The sequence below is a fragment of the Molothrus ater genome, chromosome 5, assembly GCF_012460135.2.
Source record: "Molothrus ater isolate BHLD 08-10-18 breed brown headed cowbird chromosome 5, BPBGC_Mater_1.1, whole genome shotgun sequence".
Taxonomy (NCBI): domain Eukaryota; kingdom Metazoa; phylum Chordata; class Aves; order Passeriformes; family Icteridae; genus Molothrus; species Molothrus ater.
In genome coordinates, this window is record NC_050482.2 from 51,750,916 (window position 1) to 51,761,617 (window position 10,702).

Sequence of the window (10,702 nt, forward strand, 5' to 3'; positions counted from 1 at the left end):
ATAGCTGGTCAGGGATACTGTGACTGTTTTTTGTGATTGCACTATTTTTTGTTTGCAAACTTGCTTAAAGAGGCCTCACCTCTCACTGTGCCACAATCTGAAATAAAATTAAGTCAAGCTCACTTTTCTGGGTTACAGGAGAACCTAAAAATAATGACCTGTGGCATGGCACCCTGGTACAAGAGAACTATCTGATGGGCAATTCTGCAGTCTAGGCTGTGGCTGAGCTCATGCTGGGAAACATGGAGAAATGAAAGGCCTCTATAAAAGGAATTTTAGCTGTGCTTTGTACCAACCAGACAGAAGAGTCATAAAGCTGAGCTTAAAATTTTGGTGTGAAGACAGTATTGGTCTGAAGTGTAAGTACAAACATGGGATAAACTTGAAATGAGAACATTGTCTTTGTAATGCACATCAGAAACCTTCAAAAGAAGTTAAGGTGCTTCAAGATGAATCAGAGTGGAAGCTCCTTCAGCTCGTTGCTCACTGCAACATGCAACAACATTTTGAAATTTCTTCTTTTTTTTCATCAATTGCTCTCCAGATGGAAGTTGAGGATCTTCCATATTATCTGGGGATGCTGAAGCTGTGACAGTCTGAGAAGCAGTTTTGATCAGGCTCCCAGTGGTTCTCAAATCGTTGTCAGGTGCCTGGGCTGTGTACTGATCACTTGTACACAAGGGGGATAAATTGTCCTCCCAAGAAGTACTGGTCCTAAATAAGGCACATGGGTCTGTGTGCCCCTCATTTATTTGGTGAGAGACCTAGGGAAGAGTTTGGTGGGTTTCAATCATGATTTCAGAATGGGGGAATGTAAAAAAAAAAACAAAATACCCCCACAAAACCTGTTTGTTCCTATACAGGATGTAACAGTGTACTTATACAGAGAGAAGTAGAGAGATTATATCAGTGTATATCCCAGTCATAACTCATTTCTTTTCTCAACAGTATCAGCCAGGGAAGGCTATTGACTGTTGGTGCTGCACTTGGAGCATGGAAAGAATGGGATGTTTGACAGTCCTGGATTCAATTCACGGTTAAATGTCTCGGGTAATGGAAGCGTTTACCACATCACTCAAGAGCATTCTATGGTCTGCTAGATTTCATAAGCAAGGAGTTTTCTTTTTTTATTTAGTTGACCTGCTTGCTTTTTCTGAAGAAATAAATGACCAAATAAAAACCAAATCTGAAAACCCTCCCCACTGAGTCTATTTCAGTTGTTGCTGTTTTCTTCACATTTTCCTCCTTGAAATGCATTAGTTTCCAGTTGAAGGAATCTGAAGAAAAGATGATTATTACCAAGAAATTTGCAAATTAGAGGAGCTCAAAACACCCCCACAGCAGTGTTCTAGTAAAATAAGTGAGGCTGGGCCAAAACCTCTATATATTTATTCGGATTTTCTATATTTGGATTTAGCAATCCTATTACTGAGCTAAAATTTAGGACTCTTTAGACACATTTGTCCTGGAAACAGCACTGGTAAATTACAAGCTCTGATAGGTGGGAGGATGAGGACAGTGTCTAAGATCTAACAAGGAGAAAAGTAACAGACATTCTTCCATTTCTATTAAGTGCATTTGCATATTTTCAGCACATTTGACAAATGAATAGTTATGTGCTTGGACAAAATTAGTGGCTAAAGAGAAGCAAAATGCACCAAGTCTGGTGTGTGGGATATTGCAGTGCTATTATGCAAATTGGTGCTATGTCTTTAGCAGGAGTTTTCAGTTCAATTTAGATCTACTCTAAAGGAGGAGAAGAATGTGTTTTAGTCAGACCACTGGGATGAGACTATGCATGAAAAAACTCCCATATAAACAAAGATTGGAACACCAGTGAAAAGATGGAGAAGGGATGAAAAATGTACACCATGTAAGGTAGAGTGCAGAAAATGTGACCACTAATCACTGAGCATTTTTTGTGAAACAAGGAGAAAGGAGAGCTTAGTGGAGAGGGAAATGACTGGTAAAATGAAGCTTTGTGCTATGACAAAAGGAGGCAGTGGAAATCACTGCTTTCAGGTTTCTTGGAGTACAGGAGCACAATTTTAAATAAGGCTGGAAATTTCTGTGTTAATTCTAGTGTAATTACTGTAATTGAAAATACACTTTTTATTTAAACTCTTCCATTCTGGAAAGCAGAGCCCTGTCATATTCCAGAACAGAAGGTAAATTTGAATTCTGAGAACCTGTCAAGAAATGCTTATGGGAGACAAATGATCACATAAATGTCAAATGCATCATTTCTTAAATGTTCCTGCTCTGGTCATTGCTAGCAGTCATGTCTCAGCACTATCTTTTTGGCTGAACGTGGATCTACACAACCTTATGTTCATTATGTGCTGAAGACATCCAGCACTGTATTTTTCACCGTGTTCCTCTCTTTACCACAGGTAAATTCACAGATTATGTCTGTATTATTCTGCACTGCTAAGCTAGTGCTGCCTGCCAAGATTTACAGCATCTCCCCTTAAGCTCAAACAGTTATAAAAATCACTAGATGGCAGCAGTGCCATTTCTGGGCTCCTGTTGCCCTGAACTCCTGGTCTCAGCTTGTGCTCTGGGGTGCTCCTTGCAGCCAGTTCCCAGCTTTGCAGGGGATGCAAGGGCAGCCATGCTTACCGAGAAAATACTTGCCTCTTCCTCAGCAAGAGATTTGTGTTCTCCATTTGGTGCCTTCACAAAGGCTGGGTTTTTATGGGTGGTTCCCTATTTTTTCTTTAGATTCCTTGTTTTTCCCTGAAATGGCCCCAGTTTGTAGCTTGCAGACACTGGTATATACCCGTGCTAATGGCTGTGTTGTTATGATATGTTATATGCTTCCAAGGTAGTGCAGGGTAACTAACTAAGCTTTGGCTGAGAGCAGAGAATATCCCTGGAACCAGCAGAGGTTCACTCCATGGCTCAGGTATGAAACTGGATAAAAGGAATTTGTTAATGGCATTGTTTGTTGTTGTTGCGCTGTTGCAGTTGGCTTTGCTCAACAAAATGCTAAAAGCAAAGTGCTAAGAGGAGAGAAATACACTGGAGAATTAAAAATCAGAATCATTTTGGTCTTGAACAATCCTCAAGTTTCTCAATTCAGGAATTTCCTGGGAAAAGGAATAATTCCAGTGAGTTCCCCAGCTACAACCATTAGACCCTGAGGCTCCACAGCAGTGTGATGAATGGGTGCACAGCCTGGCTGGTGGTGTCAGTGTTGTTTTGCTTGCTTTTCAAATAAATCTCACCAAATTTAAGCAGTCTCCAGGATCCCTTCAGATGTCAGTGTCAAAACCAGGAGAAAGTTTCCTCCGGTGGTCACAATCTGGTTTTTGTGGGTTCAATAGCTCCTTCCCTGTCTGCTTCAATGACAAGCTGAACTCTGGGGCAGGGGCAAGAAGGAAAGGTTATTGTGATTCTTCTGGCTTGCTTTTTTTTAACAGATCCTCCCCCACACTCCCCTCCCCCAACCAAAAACCAACCCACACTTTTATTCCTCATAAAAAAAAAAAGCTCTTTTCAATGGAGTTTTAGGTCTGGAAATGGACCAAGGCAACTGTGTGCAAATGTACTGGGGAGGACATGGCTCTTGGCTCTTGTCACAGATTTTAAGATCACCTTGGCCAAATTCTCACAAAATAAAAAAAGTGCTGCTGTGCTCTGCAAAAAGGCAGATGGGAGTTTCAAAAGTGAGGGTCATCAAACATAATTCTGGATAGAGATTCTTCCAAGATCACCTCCTCTATAATTTATGAAAGTACTGAGTTATTTTTTTTAAATTGATACTGGGGGTTGCAGCATCTGGAAACTCTCACAAGGTTAAGGGCTTAATTCTTATTCCCACAAGTTCCTATTACAATTTGCTGGTGGAAAGAATCCTCCAAACTGGTGCTAATCCATGCATTTTGAGGCTGTCTTTACACAGCCAGAGCTGTGGAAAGGTAAGTAGAAAAGAAAAGGAGACAATTTTATGTGTTTGCACACCCAAATACACATTTTGGGCTACAAATTTTCACTTTCTCATTCTCCCTCCTACTTCACTTGCTCCATGCTGTCCTTCAGCAGGGGTTGGAGTTTTGAAATGGATTTAAAACAAAAATACTTGCTCTGTTTTATTATGAGCATATTTCAAGGGAAAAATGGATTGTATTTTTATTGGACTGAATGCATTCAATTGCAGCAACTTTTATTATTTTGAAGCAAAGTTTTGTTATTTAAACAAAAGCCTAAGTGGTACCTACTATGCCAACTCTAAGCATTTTTCTACAGCTCATTTTTAAATTAGCCTTTAGGATTTACTTGACTAAATCAAGCCTCAGGAAAGAGAAGCTTGCAGGGGGGAAATCACTGCATTAGAGGTGATAAAATGAGAAATGAGAGAGACGAACATCAGTGCAAACTCATCAGCATTAGAATAAACTCAGAAATAGACATTCTACATTTCCATAATGCTGTCAGCTGCCACTACAGAGACAGGGATCTATTACTTCTGTTTATACTGCTGCTAACTTAATTTATAGCAATTTATTGTATAAAAGTAGACAGTAACTTGACTGGCTGGGAAAAAAAATCCCCTTTGTGCTGAAAATAAAAATGATAATGCACATAATAGATTTCTGAAAGTAATTTGAATGGCTGGTTGAAACACAAGGTGAGTTAGATATATTTTTAGTAAATCTCAGCACGAATTCCCTACTTTCATATGCACATTTGCAGATGGATTGATAAAGGGCAGACATGGGACATTTACTTTGTAAGATTGGATGGGCCCAGGTTATTCACCACTTGCAGGCTTCTTTATTTTGCTGTGGCTGCATGGGGGGATGAAGCAAGAGCAGGAATGGGCACAATGCCCCCAGGGCTGAAATCAGGTGCCTATTCATGATCAGTTTTGTGAGAAAAGAATCTGACACAGCCTTGTCCCAGAAAAAAATGGGCAGTTCATGTAATTTCTGTCCAGATGGTGGAGAGGATTAGAAGCTTTCCACAGCTTTCAATCTAAGGAAGTATCTATAAGATATTTTTCAGGCAGACCCACGTATGCCCTGATTTTGCTCCAAACAAGCTGACACAAGCTCCAGACTGGAAGCTTTTGTTAATGCCTGTGCCTCATCTCAGTGTCTCAGCTCAGACTTAGCCCTGTGCTCACCACCACTGCTCCATGTTGGGTCTGGAGCTGATGGCATCCTGTCAGATTGGCTCCAGAGCAAGCTGACATTGGTTTGCAAGATCCCATGAAGATATACCTAGAGGTGGTGGGATTTCAGGCCTTTGTTAAAGCTTGTGGCCTGACCCTCTCAGACCTGTCCTGCTCTCAAGCAGTGGTCCTTGGTCTCTTCATTCCCTGAGCAGGAGTCTGGGCCTTCTCTGTAGCAAACAAGCCTCTTGGTGAGAAGCTTGCTCTTCTTAGGTACCTTTCAGGCCCCCTTAGAAGTAGTTCATGAGTCTCTAGGGGTGCATAAACCAGAGACAGAAAAGCATGGCTCTGGCAAGTCTAAGGGATATAATCATCAGCCTGCAGGTAAACATGTGCTTAAATGTTTTGCTGATCAGAGACAAACTGCTGAACTGGGGCCTTGGGAGGTGCCTTGCCACCACAGTTACTCCCTTTATGACAAGAAGTTGATCTTCAAACTGAGGCAGAATGCTTTTCTGTTGCAGCATAACCTGGTTTTGCAGGGAAAAGGAAAGGGAGGATAGGACTGGCAATAGTTTGTGGCAATCTGTACTCAGAATTAAAATATATGGGAGCAAAATTAGTAGTACTGTCACTGCTGTGCAGATACTACCAGGTTTGACTAAAACAGGGGATGAGGTGGCTGAGAACTGAGTTGCGTGGACCAAGCCACAAAAGGAGAAGTGTAACACAGAAACAGCCAGGTCTGGCACATCTGATAAGGACCTCGGTGGAGAGAGGCATGTGGAATTTGCACAATGTCAGCTTTCTGTCTCCAGAGAGTGCTGGTCCAGAAGAATCTCACATCTCAGGACATTGTCATGAGCAAAAAAGAAGCCCCTATCACATTTGGCACCACAGTGATCCTACTGTCTCAGTGGCATTCCCAGTAGCATCCCCAGCATTTCCAGGATTAACAGTTGTGTTCGCCCTCATGTGGATGTCACTTCAGAACTGCAAGGACTTCAATGATAGCTTGTGTTTCTCAGCCTACCTCCTTCCATGTCTTTCATAATCTGGAGGCCTCCAGTGTGCTTTCCTCTGAGCAGCTGCAGGTTGTCACCACATCCTCACCTCCCACAGCTGTGGAAATTTTTGGGGTTTGTGTTGCTGTGCAGGATCAGCCTGAGAGACGACTGGCAGAGTCCCCTCACAAACAGCCTTTGCATGGACTCCCTCCAGCATGGCAACTCATCTGGCATACACAGAGCACCCAGGGGAGCCCCCTCTGAGAGGCCAAGCTCTCAGGCTGGGACCTCCTGCTTTTCCTGTGTCAGTGCCTCAGGATCAAACCAGTGGTTGAACTACTTGGTTGATGCCTGTGCTGCTTCAGTTGTGAGCTTTGTCCAAATAATTGTTGACAAAACAAAGCGGGACTAGGTTCAAAAGTCAAAATAGTTCTCTCTGCTTCAGGCACTGGACCCCTTAATTTGTGGCTAGTGGAGGCTTATCCAGCTGCTAGCCACAAACTCTTCCTGCTGCAGGACTATGCTCTATTATACGTCCCTGCTCCACTCAAAGGGAAAAGAGGAGCCAAGGGAAGTGCTGAATTTAGAATGGCTTTTGATTTAATGTTTCAAAGCTTTACAAAATACTCAGGCAGGGGTCTGTGTAGACTCCTCATTCTAACTGAAATTTTAGGTTAAGAAAAACAAGCTGTTGATTCATTGACTCAGGTCTTTAGTTCTGCAAACCAGCAGGGAATTGATTTATAAAAGGTGAGAGTCTAGGACAGTCTGGAAGCCCATATCATGAGTAAGCATACAAAAAGATTTATAAGAGTGCAAAAGGATAATGCTTCTAGTCCTTATTGGTTTTTAGCTGCTTAAATACCACAGTAGGTGTCAGAAGATTAATAACTTTGAGGATCTGCCATCTTGCACATCATTGAAAACCTCCTAATGGGGTTAAAAGAGCACAGACAAATTTTCTGAAGTTTGGCGTACGTCAGCACCTGTTACAGTCTCTCCAGATTCATACAGTCAAGCAGACAACACTGGCATGTGCAAGAGCATTGTGGGAAGGAAGGGAAATGTCACAATGTGTGGAAAAAGGTGACAGGTCTAAGACATGGTGCCATATGAAGCAGGATGCCAGGCTGGTTGTTGGAACAGGGAACTAGACAGAGGGTGAGGAGTGACACTGAAGTAGTGAGCGTTGAAGTGCAAAGCCACACACATGTCAAGTTGAAATCTTCTCACTGTACAGGATGTACCAACACAAAAAGAAACATTGCCTATGATTTCAAGCCTGATTGCTGCTCCTTGAAGGTCTCAGCATAACAGTTTATTATCAATGTGAAAGCAAGAGCTTCCTAGTTAATTAAAGATTTGAACTTTAAAAGCTTTGATCATAGGGATGATTTGTGCTCACTTCAGCCCAACTTACTTAACATACAGCATAGCTCATGACAGCATTTTTGATAGTAAACATTTACAAATCATTTTCTGACCACACATCAGAAAGAAGTTAAGAGTCGGTTAGCAGTGCAATGCATCCAAACGCAACACATACCACACTACTCAGCCACTCTGCAGATTATAAATATCACACATTGCATTCAAATAGCTGCACTCTCAGGTCTGCAGAACTCCATGAGGTTTGCCTTCTGCAAGGTGAGGTGTGCCATACTGCTCTGAGAAGCAGGCTCTAAAAAGCTAATTTTGTGGCTCTGTGTTTATTCAATTGTTCTAATCCTTGTCAGATCATAGTGGTTAAAAGAAGATCATAGAATCATAGTGGTTTATGTTAGAAGAGACCTTAAAGCTCATCTCATTCCAACCTCCCTGCCAAGGGCAGGGACACCTTCGACTAGACCAGGTTGTTTAAAGCCCTATCCAACCTGGCCTTGAATGGTCAGGGATGGACCATCCACTGTTTCTCTGAACAGCCTATTCCACTGCCTCACCACCCTCACAGTAATTTATTCCTACTATCTAATCTATTTGTACCCCTTCAATTTAAAGACATTAGCCCTTGTCCTACCTCTACATGACCCTGTAAAAAGTCCCTCTTCAGCTCTCTTGTAGCACCCTCTAAGTACTTACAAGTGTGATAAAGTCTTCCCAGAGCCTTTTCTTCTCCAGATTGAACAACCCCAGCTCTCTCAGCCTGTCTTCATAGGACCAGTGCTCCATCCCTCTGATCACCTTTGGCCTTCTCTGGACTTGCTCCAACAGGTACATGTTCCTTCTCACATTGGGTGCCCCCAGAGCTGGATGCAACACTCCAGGTGGGATCTCACCATTGCAGAACAGAGGGGCAGAACCGCCTCCCTTGCCTTGCTGCCACACTGCTCTGGATGTGGCCCAAGATAGGGTTGGCTTTCTTGGCCTGCAAGTGCACATTGTAATGGAAGGATCCTTCCTTCTATTCAAGGAATATGTCTTTTTCCTTCTGTTTCTCAGCTCAAGATGAGTTCAGAGAAGAAAGGTAGATTGTCCTTCCATGTCAACTCAAAGAGGATAACTGATACATTAAAGACTTCATCTCATGTTTTCCACCATATTTGGGCAGCCCTTGTTTTCTCATCTGATAGCACTGCTGCTGGAGCATTCACCATGGTATTTGCTTTTTACAGAAGCCAGCTTTACCTTCTCTGCCCAGCATCATTTAGGCTGAGTTGCATTTCAAGGTAAGGCAGATCACAGGTCAGCTGTGGTGTGGCCTCCTTCTTTTGGTGTCTGTTCTCAAATGTCTGTCCAGCCTTAGACTCCTGGGGATGGATAAAAAGCACCATCAGACCCCAAAGGATGCACATCTGCTTGTGTGTGCATGAATCAACATCCCTGGCTAACAGATGAGAGGGAAGCCAAATGAAGTGAGACGTGGGGTATTGAACACATCTGTCAGAAACATCTGTCAGAAAAGCTGAGCACAGTTTCACTGCTGTGCAATGCTCATTCCTTTCCAGTAGTTTCTGACTTCTGGGTCTTATTTAGCTCTTCTAGATACCTGACTCCTACCTCTCCTCCTTTCTTTCCCCTCCTTTTGTGGAGGTTTTCTTCTTGTTTCAGCAGGCAGGCACAGATGGACACATGCTGAGACGTTGTCAAGAGAGGGCTTTCCAGGAGGCAGGGGGAAGAAGGGACCAGGCAGGAGGAAAGGTGCTGTGAGCTGTGAGCTCCAACACAGCACAGTGTCCTTTTTGTGCTTTTTGGGGTGATAAGTTCCACCTTGAGGTCTTTTGGTTGGGGTGTACTCAGGTGTGTCTTCCTTATGGATCCTCTAATCTCTGTGAATGTTGAGCTCATTCTTGAACGATTTTTTTTTCAGCTGTGCTATTCAAGTATTTACCACTTAGACAGCTTTTGTCCATTGACTTATTGGGATGTAAAAGTCTCTGGCTCTCTTTGTCCAGCCTGGCTGGACTCACAATCAGCCTCTTCAGAAGCCACTCATGGGAAGGGAGAAGGACTGGAACCTGATAGTTTTATTAGATTTTTTTTTAAATTAACTTTGTTTCTGTGGGAAAGCAAGGTAACAAGTACACATCCAGTGAGTTTCCCACCATCTAAGATGACTTATAATACTTATACATCTGGTTTCTTCTGACATGCCTGTGGGTCTCATGATCTGCTCTGACAATCTTCTAGGAAATGCTGATAATGAGCAATCTCGGCTTTTCCCAACACACTTGTTTGTTTTCTTCCTAATCCACTCTACAGCAAGGACAAGATCTCATGTGGGGTCCTATCTACACTATTTTAACAGAAACAATTACACTTCTTGCTTTAATTAACAGTGAGCTTGACTTTCCTTTCTAGAATCAGAGGATGAATTTTCCTTACCTGTAGCTGTGCAGCTTTCTCTGACTTGGAGATCAGACAGGTGCATGACAGGAAGCACCCAGCTTCTTTCAGGGTTCCCACAGGTATCACCATGGGGAGAGACTCTCCCTCGCTTTTTCTGAGAATAAACTGCTCAAATCCCTCCATAATCTCTAAGGGAGAGGAATTAACTCAGACATAAACACTTGCCTTCAGATACAAGCTGCTTATCTGAGAGCTGAGCAGGGCTTTGTACAGGAGCCCCTTAGGAGGCATTCCATCACAGGCTTCCTTTCCAAAGCAAGCAGTCAGATGGTGAGCTCCCCAGCAAGAGACAGTGATACAGCTTAAACTACCCTGCTTAGCAGCCCCAGCAGCCTTAACCAGGTTCCCCAGGCTGTTGGCACTGCTCTGACGCAGGGAGTCCCTGACCTTGCTGTGCTGCCTCACACCCACAGGCTTGAAGGCCAGGTGGGGCTGGAGGAGTGCTGCCTTTGCCAGCATCCCCAGCTGCATGTGCTTGAGTTTTGGTAGTGGTGCTCCCCAGCCCCCTGCTGGCTGTGCAATCCATAAATGGCCCTTGATGACCTCCACTGTTGTCCTTGGGCCCTGACAGGGTCTCATCCCTGGGAGTGGCTGTAGATTAGCAGATTAGTAGTAACATAGGAAGAGGGAAATCACCTGGGAAGTAACAGTCATAAAACAAAATACTTATCCTCTCACTCAAGGGCAGTTTAGAGGAATGTGAGAACAAAAGATAGTTTCTTCCTTTTAT